Source organism: Abramis brama (genome assembly GCF_963993115.1).
Source record: "Abramis brama genome assembly, chromosome: 1".
Classification (NCBI taxonomy): domain Eukaryota; kingdom Metazoa; phylum Chordata; class Actinopteri; order Cypriniformes; family Leuciscidae; genus Abramis; species Abramis brama.
In genome coordinates this window covers 51682233-51695859 of record NC_139963.1, presented here as the reverse complement: position 1 = coordinate 51695859, position 13627 = coordinate 51682233, and positions in this window count along the sequence as shown.

The following is a 13627-nucleotide window of genomic DNA, read 5'->3' as shown; positions in this document are numbered from 1 at the left end:
TAAAAAATAACAATCAATATTCATAAAATTTACTTACTGATTAATCACGTCTCTCTCAGTGTTTGATTACATTTACCATGAATGTACTGTAGTAGTTTCCATGAATTGGGCAGAAATGTGGAATATTTATATTGAATATGTTATAGTCATTTATATTGCATTATATTTATTAGCTGGGTAGAGAAATATATAATTATTTTTTGTTATGAAATTATGTCAGTTTCTTTGTGAAGGTGCGTTTAGTTTTTAACCTGTGTTTCGGCATTTTGTATACAGCGGGAGCGAGTAGCCTGTGGTTAACAATTCTCACTGTCAGAATATTTTAATTTAAACATAACAATTATATATAAATGTAAAAAAATTCTTACCAATAGCTATGAGCGTGTATAATTAATTAATTTGTTCCAAGGAAAATAGTTCTACACAGCTGTAAATGATCAAGTTTTTATTTATTATGGTCTTATATAAGTAAATACAATAATTTTTTAGGTTTACTTTAGCTTATTATTGAAACTGTTATGACAAGCTCAGTTTTCTGACAGTTTATTTCTGACAGTTTATTTTCGTGAATTGGAATGCGTGAATGTGTGCAAAGGATTGTGGGTGATTTAAGGCAGCGAAGGATCCATCCGATGCAAAACAGGCAGAATGAAGGACGTGAAACGAAGGCTGCCTTCCAAGGATCCTTCAAATTGAGATGGCCTTCAGTGTCGCTTGATGACGTGGCAGCCGAGATGCAGTCTTCTGTTTGAGAAACACCCATTAACGGCCGAGATGTTTTTTTTAAACAGTGTCAGGGTTCTGGTGTTACAATATTTGGTTCCTGAGATATTTGGTGTCAGTGGGGGGTGCTGAGGTAATAAAGTTTCAGTGATAATCATAAACTGCAACTGTTCACATTTGCAAAGCAGTTTGTGTACTATGGTAAATCGACTGAGCTGTTGTGCCTGACTGATTTATTAGAGGAATTCAGATAAATCGACATATTGCAACATTCCAATGCACCTAAAATATCATAATGTATGTAATTTTATATTCAGTAATACACTTCATAATATATTGATGTATGTGATCAGATACAGTACTGCATGTGTATTATACTGTATTGCAAATATTACTCATGCATCATGAACAAAAATAGAGAAATATATATGATGTAATACATTTCATACATTTCTCCAAATATTTACATTATAAATGTTCCATATTTTCAAGCTATTTAACAAAAACACGTCTGTTTGTGCTAAAGTATTTAGACAACAGACTACTTTGCTGAAAAATACACATTTCTTTTAAAAACAGTAATTAGTAATCTTAGGGTGCTTTCACACTTGGTTCGATTGCCTGTTCCGAACCCGAGTTCGATTGCTCCCCCTGCCCCCTGCCCCCAAAAATTGGATGACTCGTAATTTCCTACTTCTAAATTCTGAAAAAACAGAGATTCTAATTATTGGACAAAAAACTTCCTCACGTAATAACCTAGAATACTGTCTAACACTTGATGGCTGCTCTGTTAAGTCTTCGTCGTCGGTTAGGAACCTGGGTGTGCTCTTTGATACCAATCTTTCATTTGAAAGTCACGTGTCTAGTATCTGTAAAACCGCATTTTTCCATCTTAAAAATATATCTAAATTACGTCATATGCTCTCATTGACAAATGCGGAACAATTAGTTCATGCTTTCATGACCTCAAGGCTAGATTATTGTAATGCTCTACTGGGTGGTTGCCCTGCACGCTTGATAAACAAACTACAGCTAAACGCAGTTCAAAACGCAGCAGCTCGAGTTCTTACCAGAACCAGGAAGTATGACCATATTAGCCCAGTTCTGTCAAAACTGCACTGGCTCCCTATTAAACATCGCATCAATTTTAAAATATTGCTGATGACTTACAAAGTACTAAATGGTTTAGCTCCGCAGTACTTGAGCGAGCTCTTAACGCATTATAGTCCTTCATGTCTATTGCGATCTCAAAATTCCGGCCAGTTGATAATACCTAGAATATCAAAATCGACTGCTGGCGGTAGATCCTTCTCTTATTTAGCACCAAAACTTTGGAACAATCTTCCTAACATTGTCTGGGAAGCAGACACACTCTGTCAGTTCAAAGCCAGATTAAAGACACATCTCTTTGACCTAGCATTCACATAATACATTATAGACTTCTATAATTCAGTGTTAGGCTGCATAGATTAGGTCAGCTGGAACCGGGAACACTTCCCATAAATCCTGATGTACTCGTTACATCATGAGAAGAATGGCATCTACGCTAATTTTAGTGTCTTTGTTTATCCTGAGGTCTTCCCGCAGCCTGCCGGATCCAGGCCGTATCCAGATCTGATGAAGGACCTTCGCCTGGACCCGATGTCAACGCAGTGCTGAAGTGGCAACTAGTCTCTCCCTATGGAGGATCCCTTTAACACTCTACAGATAAAGCATCGTCAGGAAAACTCAATTTGCGTCGCGTTTAAAGTTTGTGTCAGAGAGAATGGTGTCGTCTTGGCGGCCCCTAATTTAATAACAAATGATCGTTGCGACGGAAGCGAGTCGATCAAAACTAACTTTAGCTGTAAAATAGCTTTATTAAAGAGCCGCTATAAAGCCAAAACATTCTCTGTTACCTTAAATTATACGTTTATTTCTGTAAAGCTGCTTTGAAACAATCTACATTGTTAAAAGCGCTATATAAATGAAGATGACTTGACTTTTACAGTTGTTAAACACACACGCACGCACGCAAGCACACACTACATTATATGTCATCAATAGTGGTTCACTTCCACGATTTGGTACGATTGCGTTCATATCAGAAGTGAACCGTACCAGAGTTCACATGAACCGTACCACAGACCACCTTTTTAAGCGGCCTCGAATACAATTCGCGGGTGCGCACCCAAGTTCGGAAAACAGCATTCACATCATCCAAACGAATCAAACTCTGACGTCATTCGAACCCGGGTACGCACGAAAAGTGCTAGTGTGAAAGCGCCTTTAATGATATGCAGCCAATCGTCAACCGAATCACAGGCTCTGCTCTTCAGCACAATGGTAACACCAAACACTCAGACATACCAGAAAACCTTTTACATTCCAAAATAATAGTAGGCTACATTAAACACTAACAGATCTTAATCCTATATTAATATTGAGCAAAACACATTAAATAACACTTAATTTTAACATTTGCTCTCCTTTAACAGTCAGAAACAAAGCATGCTGGGAACTAGAAATCTGTTGTGACTCATTCCATGAATATGTGTATGTGTGTGTGAACATACATTCACATTTATATTGGAACATGTATGTAATATATGTACACAATAAAGGATACATTTTGTGAATGTTACATGTAATGCTATTTTTGTTTTCATTTATAAATATGTTATTAATATATAGCCACATGGTCAATGCATAATTGCAGTATATTGAAAAATATAAGCATTAGTTTTGTGTATATGGAAATGTATTATGTAAAATATTGCATTATATTTTGCAGTATATTCCCATATTTTTTTCCCCTACAGGTTGTTTTATGGAAACTTTCCAGGGATGTAATGCTTTTTATACTGTACAAACTGTATATTTATATATAGGGGAGACCGGGTATGGTTGTAACACGGGGAGAGTTGTAACACTACCATTTCCACCACTTGGGTATAAGATAGGAGTCATGTGATAATTTCAATATTTACCTACTGCCTCTCTGATACCGCATGGTGGTTGTCAAGTCTGGAAACCGACACATTCTGAATTTATATAGAAAAAACTGATTTTGAGGTAAGAAAGTAAATTTTTTGACCAAGACTATTTTTTGTCTAGTATTTAAACTATTGCAGATAAAGTCGTTTGACTTATACTAGATTAAAATGTAGTTTCTTAGGCAAAATGTGATGCAGTTTTCCCCTGCTAATTTCAAACCAGTATGCTAATACAGCTTAGAGCCCCTTTCACACAGAGATTCCGGAAAATACACGGATAAAGTGACCCAGGATTTGACCCGGGTTCGTTTGATTTTGGTTCATTCACACTGCCAGTGATTTTCGGAATCAGAGAGCGCGTTCACACACAACCCGTGTATGTCCCGGAAAGACACGTGACATCGATGTGACTTGTAATGTCTCAGCTGCGTCTTCAGTTTGCTTATGAGCTGCGATTTTATGGAATTAATTTTGTTCCAATAATAATGAACGTAACTTTTCAAGAAACTAATTAAAATATAAATTGAAACTGAATAAAATATCTTTGAAACTGAAAAAGAATAAATCGCAGGCAAATTTTTTGACTTCGTTTTTAATACACTGCATGTTTTGCTAACTATTTCTCATATTGCGTTCGCTGATCTGAACTTACAAATGCGCTTCCAGAGTTCCCTTTCAAGGCGGTCACTTCGACATTACGTCACTGACGTATATGGGAACTCCTTCCTTCTCCATTTCACTGAAATCTTATAGGCTAACGCCAGCTGGAGACAGCTGGCCAATTGACGCGAACATGCAAATGCTGACCGACCGCGGGCAGTATAAATAGCGTGGGCGCGACAATACGTCAGACTCTTTTTCTTCACGCTAGAAGTCTTATCTGAAGTCATCGTGGAAGTTGCAATAGAGGTTACTGACCATGTACCCTCCCCGCATCCGATGGCTGCTACTACATGCCAGATATGTGCGGGTCCTATTGACTCGCTCTACCCTAACAAGGATCAACCGAGGCCGCACTCAAGGACGACAGGCACGTGCCGGACAGTGCGCGCCCTCAGGGGAATAAACCCGGGCATCAGCGGGGATGAGGCCCACTGCCGCCAGCAGGCCGCTGGTGGGCCCTCTCCCGCCCAAAGACGATACTTTAGCCCGGTATCTCAGCAGCAGCCAACGAGCGCGTTGTACAACCCGCTCGCCTGCACCCAAACACTGTTTCTATAGCAACTCAAGTCTTCCTAGCCAGTCTAGGGAAACGACGGTGTTCAAGTCCCGCTGCGGTCGGACTTCCACCAAAACTTCTAAAGAACAGGCTTCACGAAAGACTCCGTCTTCCACAACGTCCTAAAAGTGGTAGTCGTGCGCAAGACGCACGTCTAGAGAGACGAGGCAAAGGCATGGCCGAGTCTAAAAGGGAAGTGTGGATGCTATGAGTCTAGACGCCCCGCTCTGACAATGGAAAGTGCACAGCCGCAATCCGGTGAGTGTTTACCCCCCTTCAGTCTTGACTACGGGGTTGCGCAGTCGTTACCGCTTATGCTGTTGACGCTGGGCCTACGTAACATTACATATTGATGTGCTTACAGCTTATGTTGTCAGGCTGCCCTGTATCTTTCAGTGCAACTGGCCATGCAACTACGTATTCACAGTTGTCGTCGCTACGCTACTGACGCTGTGTTTATGTACACACCGCACACTGATATGTGTTATAATTTTGCCTTTGTATATTGCCCTGTATCCTTCAGTGCAATGGCTATTCTGATTACTACGCAGTGCGTATTCACAGTTGTTGCGCGATGCAACTGACGCTGTGTTTATGCACACACCGCACACTGATATATGTGTTATGATTTGTGCCGTTATTGCACTGTATCCTTCAGTGCAACTGGCCATTCAACTACGTATTCACAGTTGTTGTCGCTACGCCACTGACGCTGTGTTTATGTACACACTGCACACTAATGTGTTGTGATTTGTGCCGTTATATATTGCACTGTATCCTTCAGTGCAACTGGCCATGCAACTACGTATTCACAGTTGTCGTCGCTACGCTACTGACGCTGTGTTTATGTACACACCGCACACTGATATGTGTTATAATTTTGCCGTTTTATATTGCCCTGTATCCTTCAGTGCAATGGCTATTCTGATTACTACGCAGTGCGTATTCACTGTTGTTGCGCGATGCAACTGACGCTGTTTATGGACACACCGCACACTGATATATGTGTTATGATTTGTGCCGTTATATATTGCCCTGTATCCTTCAGTGCAACTGGCCATGCAACTACGTATTCACAGTTGTTGTCGCTACGCTACTGACGCTGTGTTTATGTACACACTGCACACTAATATGTGTTATGATTTTGCCGTTGTATATTGCCCTGTATCCTTCAGTGCAATGGCTATTCTGATTTCTACGCAGTGCGTATTCACAGTTGTTGCGCGATGCAACTCACGCTGTGTTTATGTACACACTGCACACTGATATGTGCTATGATTTGTGCCGTTGTATATTGCGCTTTATCCTTCAGTGCAATGGCTATTCTGATTACTACGCAGTGCGTATTCACAGTTGTTGTCGCTACGCCACTGACGCTGTGTTTATGTACACACTGCACACTAATATGTGCTATATTTGTGCCATTATATATTGCCCTGTATCCTTCAGTGCAACTGGCCATTCTGATTCAACTATGTATTCACAGTTGTTGTGCGATGCCACAGACGCTGTGTCTATGTACACTATGTGTGTGTTATGCTTATGCCACGATATTGCCCTGTATCCTTCAGTGCAACGGGCTATTCTGATTACTACGTAATCACAGTTGTTGTGTGATGCAACTGACACTGTGTTACGTTCACACTACACACTGTTATGTGTTAGGTTTTATGCCACTATATAATGTTGCCGTTGTATATTGCCCTGTATCCTTCAGTGCAATGGCTATTCTGATTACTACGCAGTGCGTATTCACAGTTGTTGCGTGATGCAACTGACGCTGTTTACGTACACACTACACACTGACATGTGTTATGAATTTTGCCGTTGTATATTGCCCTGTATCCTTCAGTGCAAATGGCTATTCTGACTACTACGTATTCACAGTTGTTGCGCTATGCAACTGGTGCTGCGTTACGTACACACCGCACTCTGTTATGTGCTATGATCTATGCCATTATATATTGCCCTGTGTCATTCAGTGAAAATGGCTATTCTGATTACTATGCAGTGCGTATTCACAGTTGTCGTGCCATGCAACTGACGCTATGTATACGTACACACTACACACTGATATGTGTTATGAATTTTGCCGTTATACAGTGAGGAAAATAAGTATTTGAACACCCTGCTATTTTGCAAGTTCTCCCACTTAGAAATCATGGAGGGGTCTGAAATTGTCATCGTAGGTGCATATCCACTGTGAGAGAAATAATCTAAAAAAAAAAATCCAGAAATCACAATGTATGATTTTTTAACTATTTATTTGTATGATACAGCTGCAAATAAGTATTTGAACACCTGAGAAAATCAATGTTAATATTTGGTACAGTAGCCTTTGTTTGCAATTACAGAGGTCAAACGTTTCCTGTAGTTTTTCACCAGGTTTGCACACACTGCAGGAGGGATTTTGGCCCACTCCTCGACACAGATCTTCTCTAGATCAGTCAGGTTTCTGGGCTGTCGCTGAGAAACACGGAGTTTGAACTCCCTCTAAAGATTCTCTATTGGGTTTAGGTCTGGAGACTGGCTAGGCCACGCCAGAACCTTGATATGCTTCTTACAGAGCCACTCCTTGATTATTCTGGCTGTGTGCTTCGGGTCATTGTCATGTTGGAAGACCCAGCCTCGACCCATCTTCAATGCTCTAACTGAGGGAAGGAGGTTGTTCCCCAAAATCTCGCAATACATGGCCCCGGTCATCCTCTCCTTAATACAGTGCAGTCGCCCTGTCCCATGTGCAGAAAAACACCCCCAAAGCATGATGCTACCACCCCCATGCTTCACAGTAGGGATGGTGTTCTTGGGATGGTACTCATCATTCTTCTTCCTCCAAACACGTTTAGTGGAATTATGACCAAAAAGTTCTATTTTGGTCTCATCTGACCACATGACTTTCTCCCATGACTCCTCTGGATCATCCAAATGGTCATTGGCAAACTTAAGATGGGCCTTGACATGTGCTGGTTTAAGCAGGGGAACATTCCGTGCCATGCATGATTTCAAACCATGACATCTTAGTGTATTACCAACAGTAACCTTGGAAACGGTGGTCCCAGCTCTTTTCAGGTCATTGACCAGCTCCTCCCGTGTAGTTCTGGGCTGATTTCTCACCTTTCTTAGGATCATTGAGACCCCACGAGGTGAGATCTTGCATGGAGCCCCAGTCCGAGGGAGATTGACAGTCATGTTTAGCTTCTTCCATTTTCTAATGATTGCTCCAACAGTGGACCTTTTTTCACCAGACTGCTTGGCAATTTCCCCGTAGCCCTTTCCAGCCTTGTGGAGGTGTACAATTTTGTCTCTAGTGTCTTTGGACAGCTCTTTGGTCTTGGCCATGTTAGTAGTTTGATTCTTACTGATTGTATTGGGTGGACAGGTGTCTTTATGCAGCTAACGACCTCAAACAGGTGCATCTAATTTAGGATAATAAATGGAGTGGAGGTGGACATTTTAAAGGCAGACTAACAGGTCTTTGAGGGTCAGAATTCTAGCTGATAGACAGGTGTTCAAATACTTATTTGCAGCTGTATCATGCAAATAAATAGTTAAAAAATCATATATTGTGATTTCTGGATTTTTTTTTTTAGATTATGTCTCTCACAGTGGACATGCACCTACGATGACAATTTCAGACCCCTCCATGATTTCCAAGTGGGAGAACTAGCAAAATAGCAGGGTGTTCAAATACTTATTTTCCTCACTGTATATTGCCCTGTATCCTTCAGTGCAAATGGCTATTCTGATTGCTGTGTATTCACAGTTGCTGTGCAATGCCACTGACGCTGTGTTATGTACATTGATATGTGTCTATGACTTATGCCGTTATATATTGCCCTGTATCCTCAGTGCAACCGCCTATTCTGGTTACTACGTATTCACAGTCGTTGTCGCTGTGCATAGTCACAGTTTGTCGCTACGGCGACTTGCGCTGCATCTGTGTACACACTGAAGCGTTATGCTGTTATGTTGCCCTTCAACATAACCGACCATTGCGTTTGAACTGCGCATATTCATGCAGTTTCAGTCGCTTCGACGACTTGCGCTGCATTATACACACAGATGTTTTAAAAGTGCACACTGATGTGTTATGCTGTTATGTTGCCCTCTATCCTTCAGTGCAACAACCAGCTGTCCTATCTAACTGTGCATATTCACAGTTCTGTCGCTATGGCGACTACACTGCACTTATGTACGTACAAGGATGTGTTTTTGCTATTTTGTTGCCCTGTTTCCTTCAGTGCAAAACTAGCTGTCTTATCTAACCGTGCATATTCACAATTTCTGGATGTATGTACATACATGGATGCGTTATGCTGTAATGCTGCCCTGTTTCCTTCAGTGCAGCTAGCCATCCTGATCTAACTGTGCATCTCAGTTCTGTCTCTACACAGTTTCTGTCGCTACGGCGACTACGCTGGATTTATGTACATACATGGATGCGCTATTCTTGCGCACTTGTGTTATGCTGTCATGTTGCCCTGTATCTTAGTGCAACTAGCTATCCCAGTCGAACTGTGCATATTCACAGTCTCTGTCGATATACGGCGACCTGCGCTGCATTTAATTGCACATGGATGTGTTCATGCTGCGGTGTTGCCACGTATCCTTCAGTGCCTATACTGAGCTACTGCGTTAAGTTGGCGCTACAGCGACCGATGCTGTTACGTACACGTGCTACGCTGTTATGTTGCCCCGTTGCCTTCAGTGCAACTGGCTATTCTGTACTAACTCTTATACTCACAGTTCTAGCTACGGCTACGACTGTGTTTGTGTACTTCTGAGGTTCCATGCTATTATGGGGCTATTATCTAACTGCGTATATTCACAGTTGTTGTCGCTACGGCCACTAGCACTGTGTTTATGTACATTCAGTTATGTGTTAATTTGAACTTCCGTACATCGGCTATAGAACATCGGCTATGTTCTACTAGGGAGTGTCAGTTTCCTTGTGACCCCCTTACTGGCCTTTCATCCCCGGTTCATGGACCTCAGAGTTATGGGGCTCCCCCATGACAATCCCCCTCAGGAAGGTCCTGCTTCTACAGGTGATCGGCACGATTGGCACCCCAGCCCCAAGCTGTGGAACCTTCTTGTGTGTCCGCTGCTGGGTCCATAGTTGAGCAAGACACTTCACACTAATAAGTGCTGAGAGCTTCCTTGAATATGGCCTTCCACCTGCTCTCGCCCCAGCGAAGCACTTTGGAGACCTACGCTCATTCTAAGTGAATGATGTTGCATTGTCTCGGACCTGGTGACTGCAGCGTCACTCTCCATCCGATACCAAGCTGCGTTCCGAAGTCGCTTACACCGTTCAGAGCACAGTTTGATCCCTGCCCGCCTTATCTGCTGAGCCGTCAGCCTCGCATGATGCCGATGCTCAGAGTGCTGTTGGCCCTGTAAGGGCTTTGCGGATGTACGTGGATCACTAGGCAGCAGTCTGACTAGCTGTTTGTGTGCTTGGTGGATGGTACTAGGGACGTGCTGTTTTATACTGAGACTTTCTCCTAAATTCGACGCTTTCAATGTTGGCTTAATGCCTACGGGATTTAGGTATGCTGGCTGTCTTCTCAGAACACATTCGCCAGGGTTTCAAGTTTGGTGCACTGCCTATAGCGTCGTGGGTTCGGTGAGTTTTATTAAGTGTACTCATGAACTGGTACCACCAGCTGTGCAGTGGTCTGCATTATGCAGAGTTACCATTGCTGCTAACTCTGTGTTATGACTTAAGGTTTCATGGCTGTTTCCGCATTACGCAGTAGTTTTCTATATACTGTTACTCTGTGTATGGCTATAGGTTATGCAGCTGTTACCGCTATTGCTGTCGACACTGTGTTAACTCTTGTGTTTGAGTGCTTATGGTGTTGTGCTGCCCTGTCCAGTGCAGCCTTCGCTTCATTGCATTGGATATGCAACTTGGTAAGGTCGGATCAGATGTTTCTTGGTCTAGTTTTGCCTATCAGTTCGAGTGCTCCTGGCGGTGCTGCTGGCTTAGAACTGTTGTCTCTCGTGGGAGTGTGGCTTGACCCCGTTCAGGGCTTATCTTCACTGCGCTCACGGCGGGATTCTATACAGTTCCCATATACGTCAGTGACGTAATGTCGAAGTGACCGCCTTGAAAGGGAACGTCTCCGGTTACTATCGTAACCTCGGTTCCCTGAGAGGCGGGAACGAGACATTACGTCAGCCGCCGTGCTCGCCGTTTGATCAGCTGTGCTAGCGTTCAGTCTTGATTCTGACGTATTGTCGCGCCCACGCTATTTATACTGCCCGCGGTCGGTCAGCATTTGCATGTTCGCGTCAATTGGCCAGCTGTCTCCAGCTGGCGTTAGCCTATAAGATTTCAGTGAAATGGAGAAGGAAGGAGTTCCCATATACGTCAGTGACGTAATGTCTCGTTCCCGCCTCTCAGGGAACCGAGGTTACGATAGTAACCGGAGACGATTTCATTTACGCTTCTGAAGTTTTCGTTTACGCTCCCAGAGTTTTCGTTTGCTGTTCTGACACATTTCTCTCGTGGGGGCGGGGCTAGTAGCAGTGTGCTCTTATTGGCTACTGAGTTTTTGATTGACAGCTTCTTGACCAGGAAGTGAAGACGTCAGTACTGTGTTTATGTGTGGATTTGAGCGTCTGTAAGCGCAGCTTTCTATTTCATTTTAATGATATTAAGTTAGGTTTGTTTTTTAATTTTATCTGTATTTACCTGCTGCTACTACTTTGTCGACAGAAGCTTTTAGGAGCACAAGAGATCTATCCAGTCTATTCAGGTGTAATTGTACATTAAAGTACTGTATAATGCTTAAAATATTGTATAGTGTCCAATGTTTTCGGACAATATTTGTTTATTCCTGATGATTCTTTTGCATGTTAGGCTCTGATTAGGTTGAGCTGTTACAATTTAAAGAGAATACTAGCAAACGTGTGTGATATATTCAGCCGTCAAGAAAGTCAAACTTCAACCAGGTAGCAGCTAATCAAGGTTGGCAACCATGGCCATGAACCAAGAACCACAAAGAATGTTCTTGTTGCCATTTTTTTTTTTAACTGATAATTGTATTTAGTTATTTCATTTAATTAATACTACCTTCTAAGATTTAAAATTGTAAATATATTGTAACAATCATCAACCATTTCAATTGTGACTTATACAACCAGTTATATTAATGTAATTGAAAATATGAATTCAATTAAATGTACATTCTTTATTGTCACTAAAGCATATACACAAGCATCGAAGTGAAGGTCTTGGATGCAATTATGTTGTGACAGGAAAGACCAGAATTCACAAAACATTAACTGCATAATATACATGTACAGTATTCTCATATACATTACTATACAAAATGAAAAATTACAAATACAGAATACATTTAAAAAATTTTAAATGTTGCAGTTCAAGTAACAAAGCAGTGACTGGACACAAGCAGTACAAGGATAGTCCACCCAAAAAGTTAAAATTCTCTCATCATTTACTCCTTCATGCCATCCCAGATGTATATGACTTTCTTCTTCACATAAACATAGACAAAGATTTTTAAGGAAATAATCCGTCTCTGTGAGTCCATAATACAAGTGGATTGTAACCCATGTACGTAAGACAGTTGGTCGGAAGTGATTTTTAATAGTTAAAACAGTTTACATTATTAGTATTTCTTTTATCTAGCCTATTGTTTGACTTCAGAAGGCATTGATTCATTCACTGAGGTCGCATGGATTACCGTCACGCTCACTGTGTGTGGTTTTTAAAGCGTATTTAGGACTCGCAGAGATGGATTACTTTCCTCATAATCTTAATTCGTGTTTATCTGTAGAAAGAAAGTAAAATGCATCTGGGACAACATGAGGGTGAGTAAAATAAGTGAGAATTTTATTTTTGGGTGAACTATGCCCTTAACATTCATATGCTGTTGGTATGCTAATCCAAGATCAGCATAGACTAATAAGAATAAAGTGCAACCTCTTGTGAACTGTGTTTGTTTTAATCTAGAGGAAATTAAAATATTTGCTAGTTTATATTAAAATAAAATAAATCAGGTGTCTGAAGATCAAGATCCCAGTCATTCAAAGGTGATGTGTCTGAACAAAGTAAGATTATTGTCTGATAAATGATGACATCTCTGGTACTATCACTCCATCCTCTGTCAGCATCGGAATTTTGTTTATGGAAAAGTTGCTCCACTCCTGGAAAATGAGAGAGGAAATGTATTATAATCTAACAATACAAACTACTTTGAACCCCCACATACAGTAACAAGTTGCAGATTTACAATATTTTTTCCAAACAAATTATATAAATGTTTTAAGGGATTTTACAGCACTAGCTTAAATATTTACCTCGGGAGTCATGAAGCATTTATCATATGTAATACTGTTGTGTAACCAGTAGATGGCTGTATACCCCTATAAACATATATCCATGGCTGTGTATTCCCCAGTTGCTGGATGTTTTCAGTCATAATTACTTGCATGTATTAAGGTTTTAATTTGGACATATATTTATTATGAAAGACTATTAAAGATTAAACATTTTTCTCAGAAATGTTCATTTGAAGTGCAATTTTTGCCATTATTATTAGTCAAATATGGACACAGAAAAAGCATTTACTCATACTAGCTACATATAATAGCTTTATCTATCAGTCATCTTTATCACACAAAAGTAATCAGATAATCAAATAATTAAATAATTTTCAAGATACTTCAAAATAAT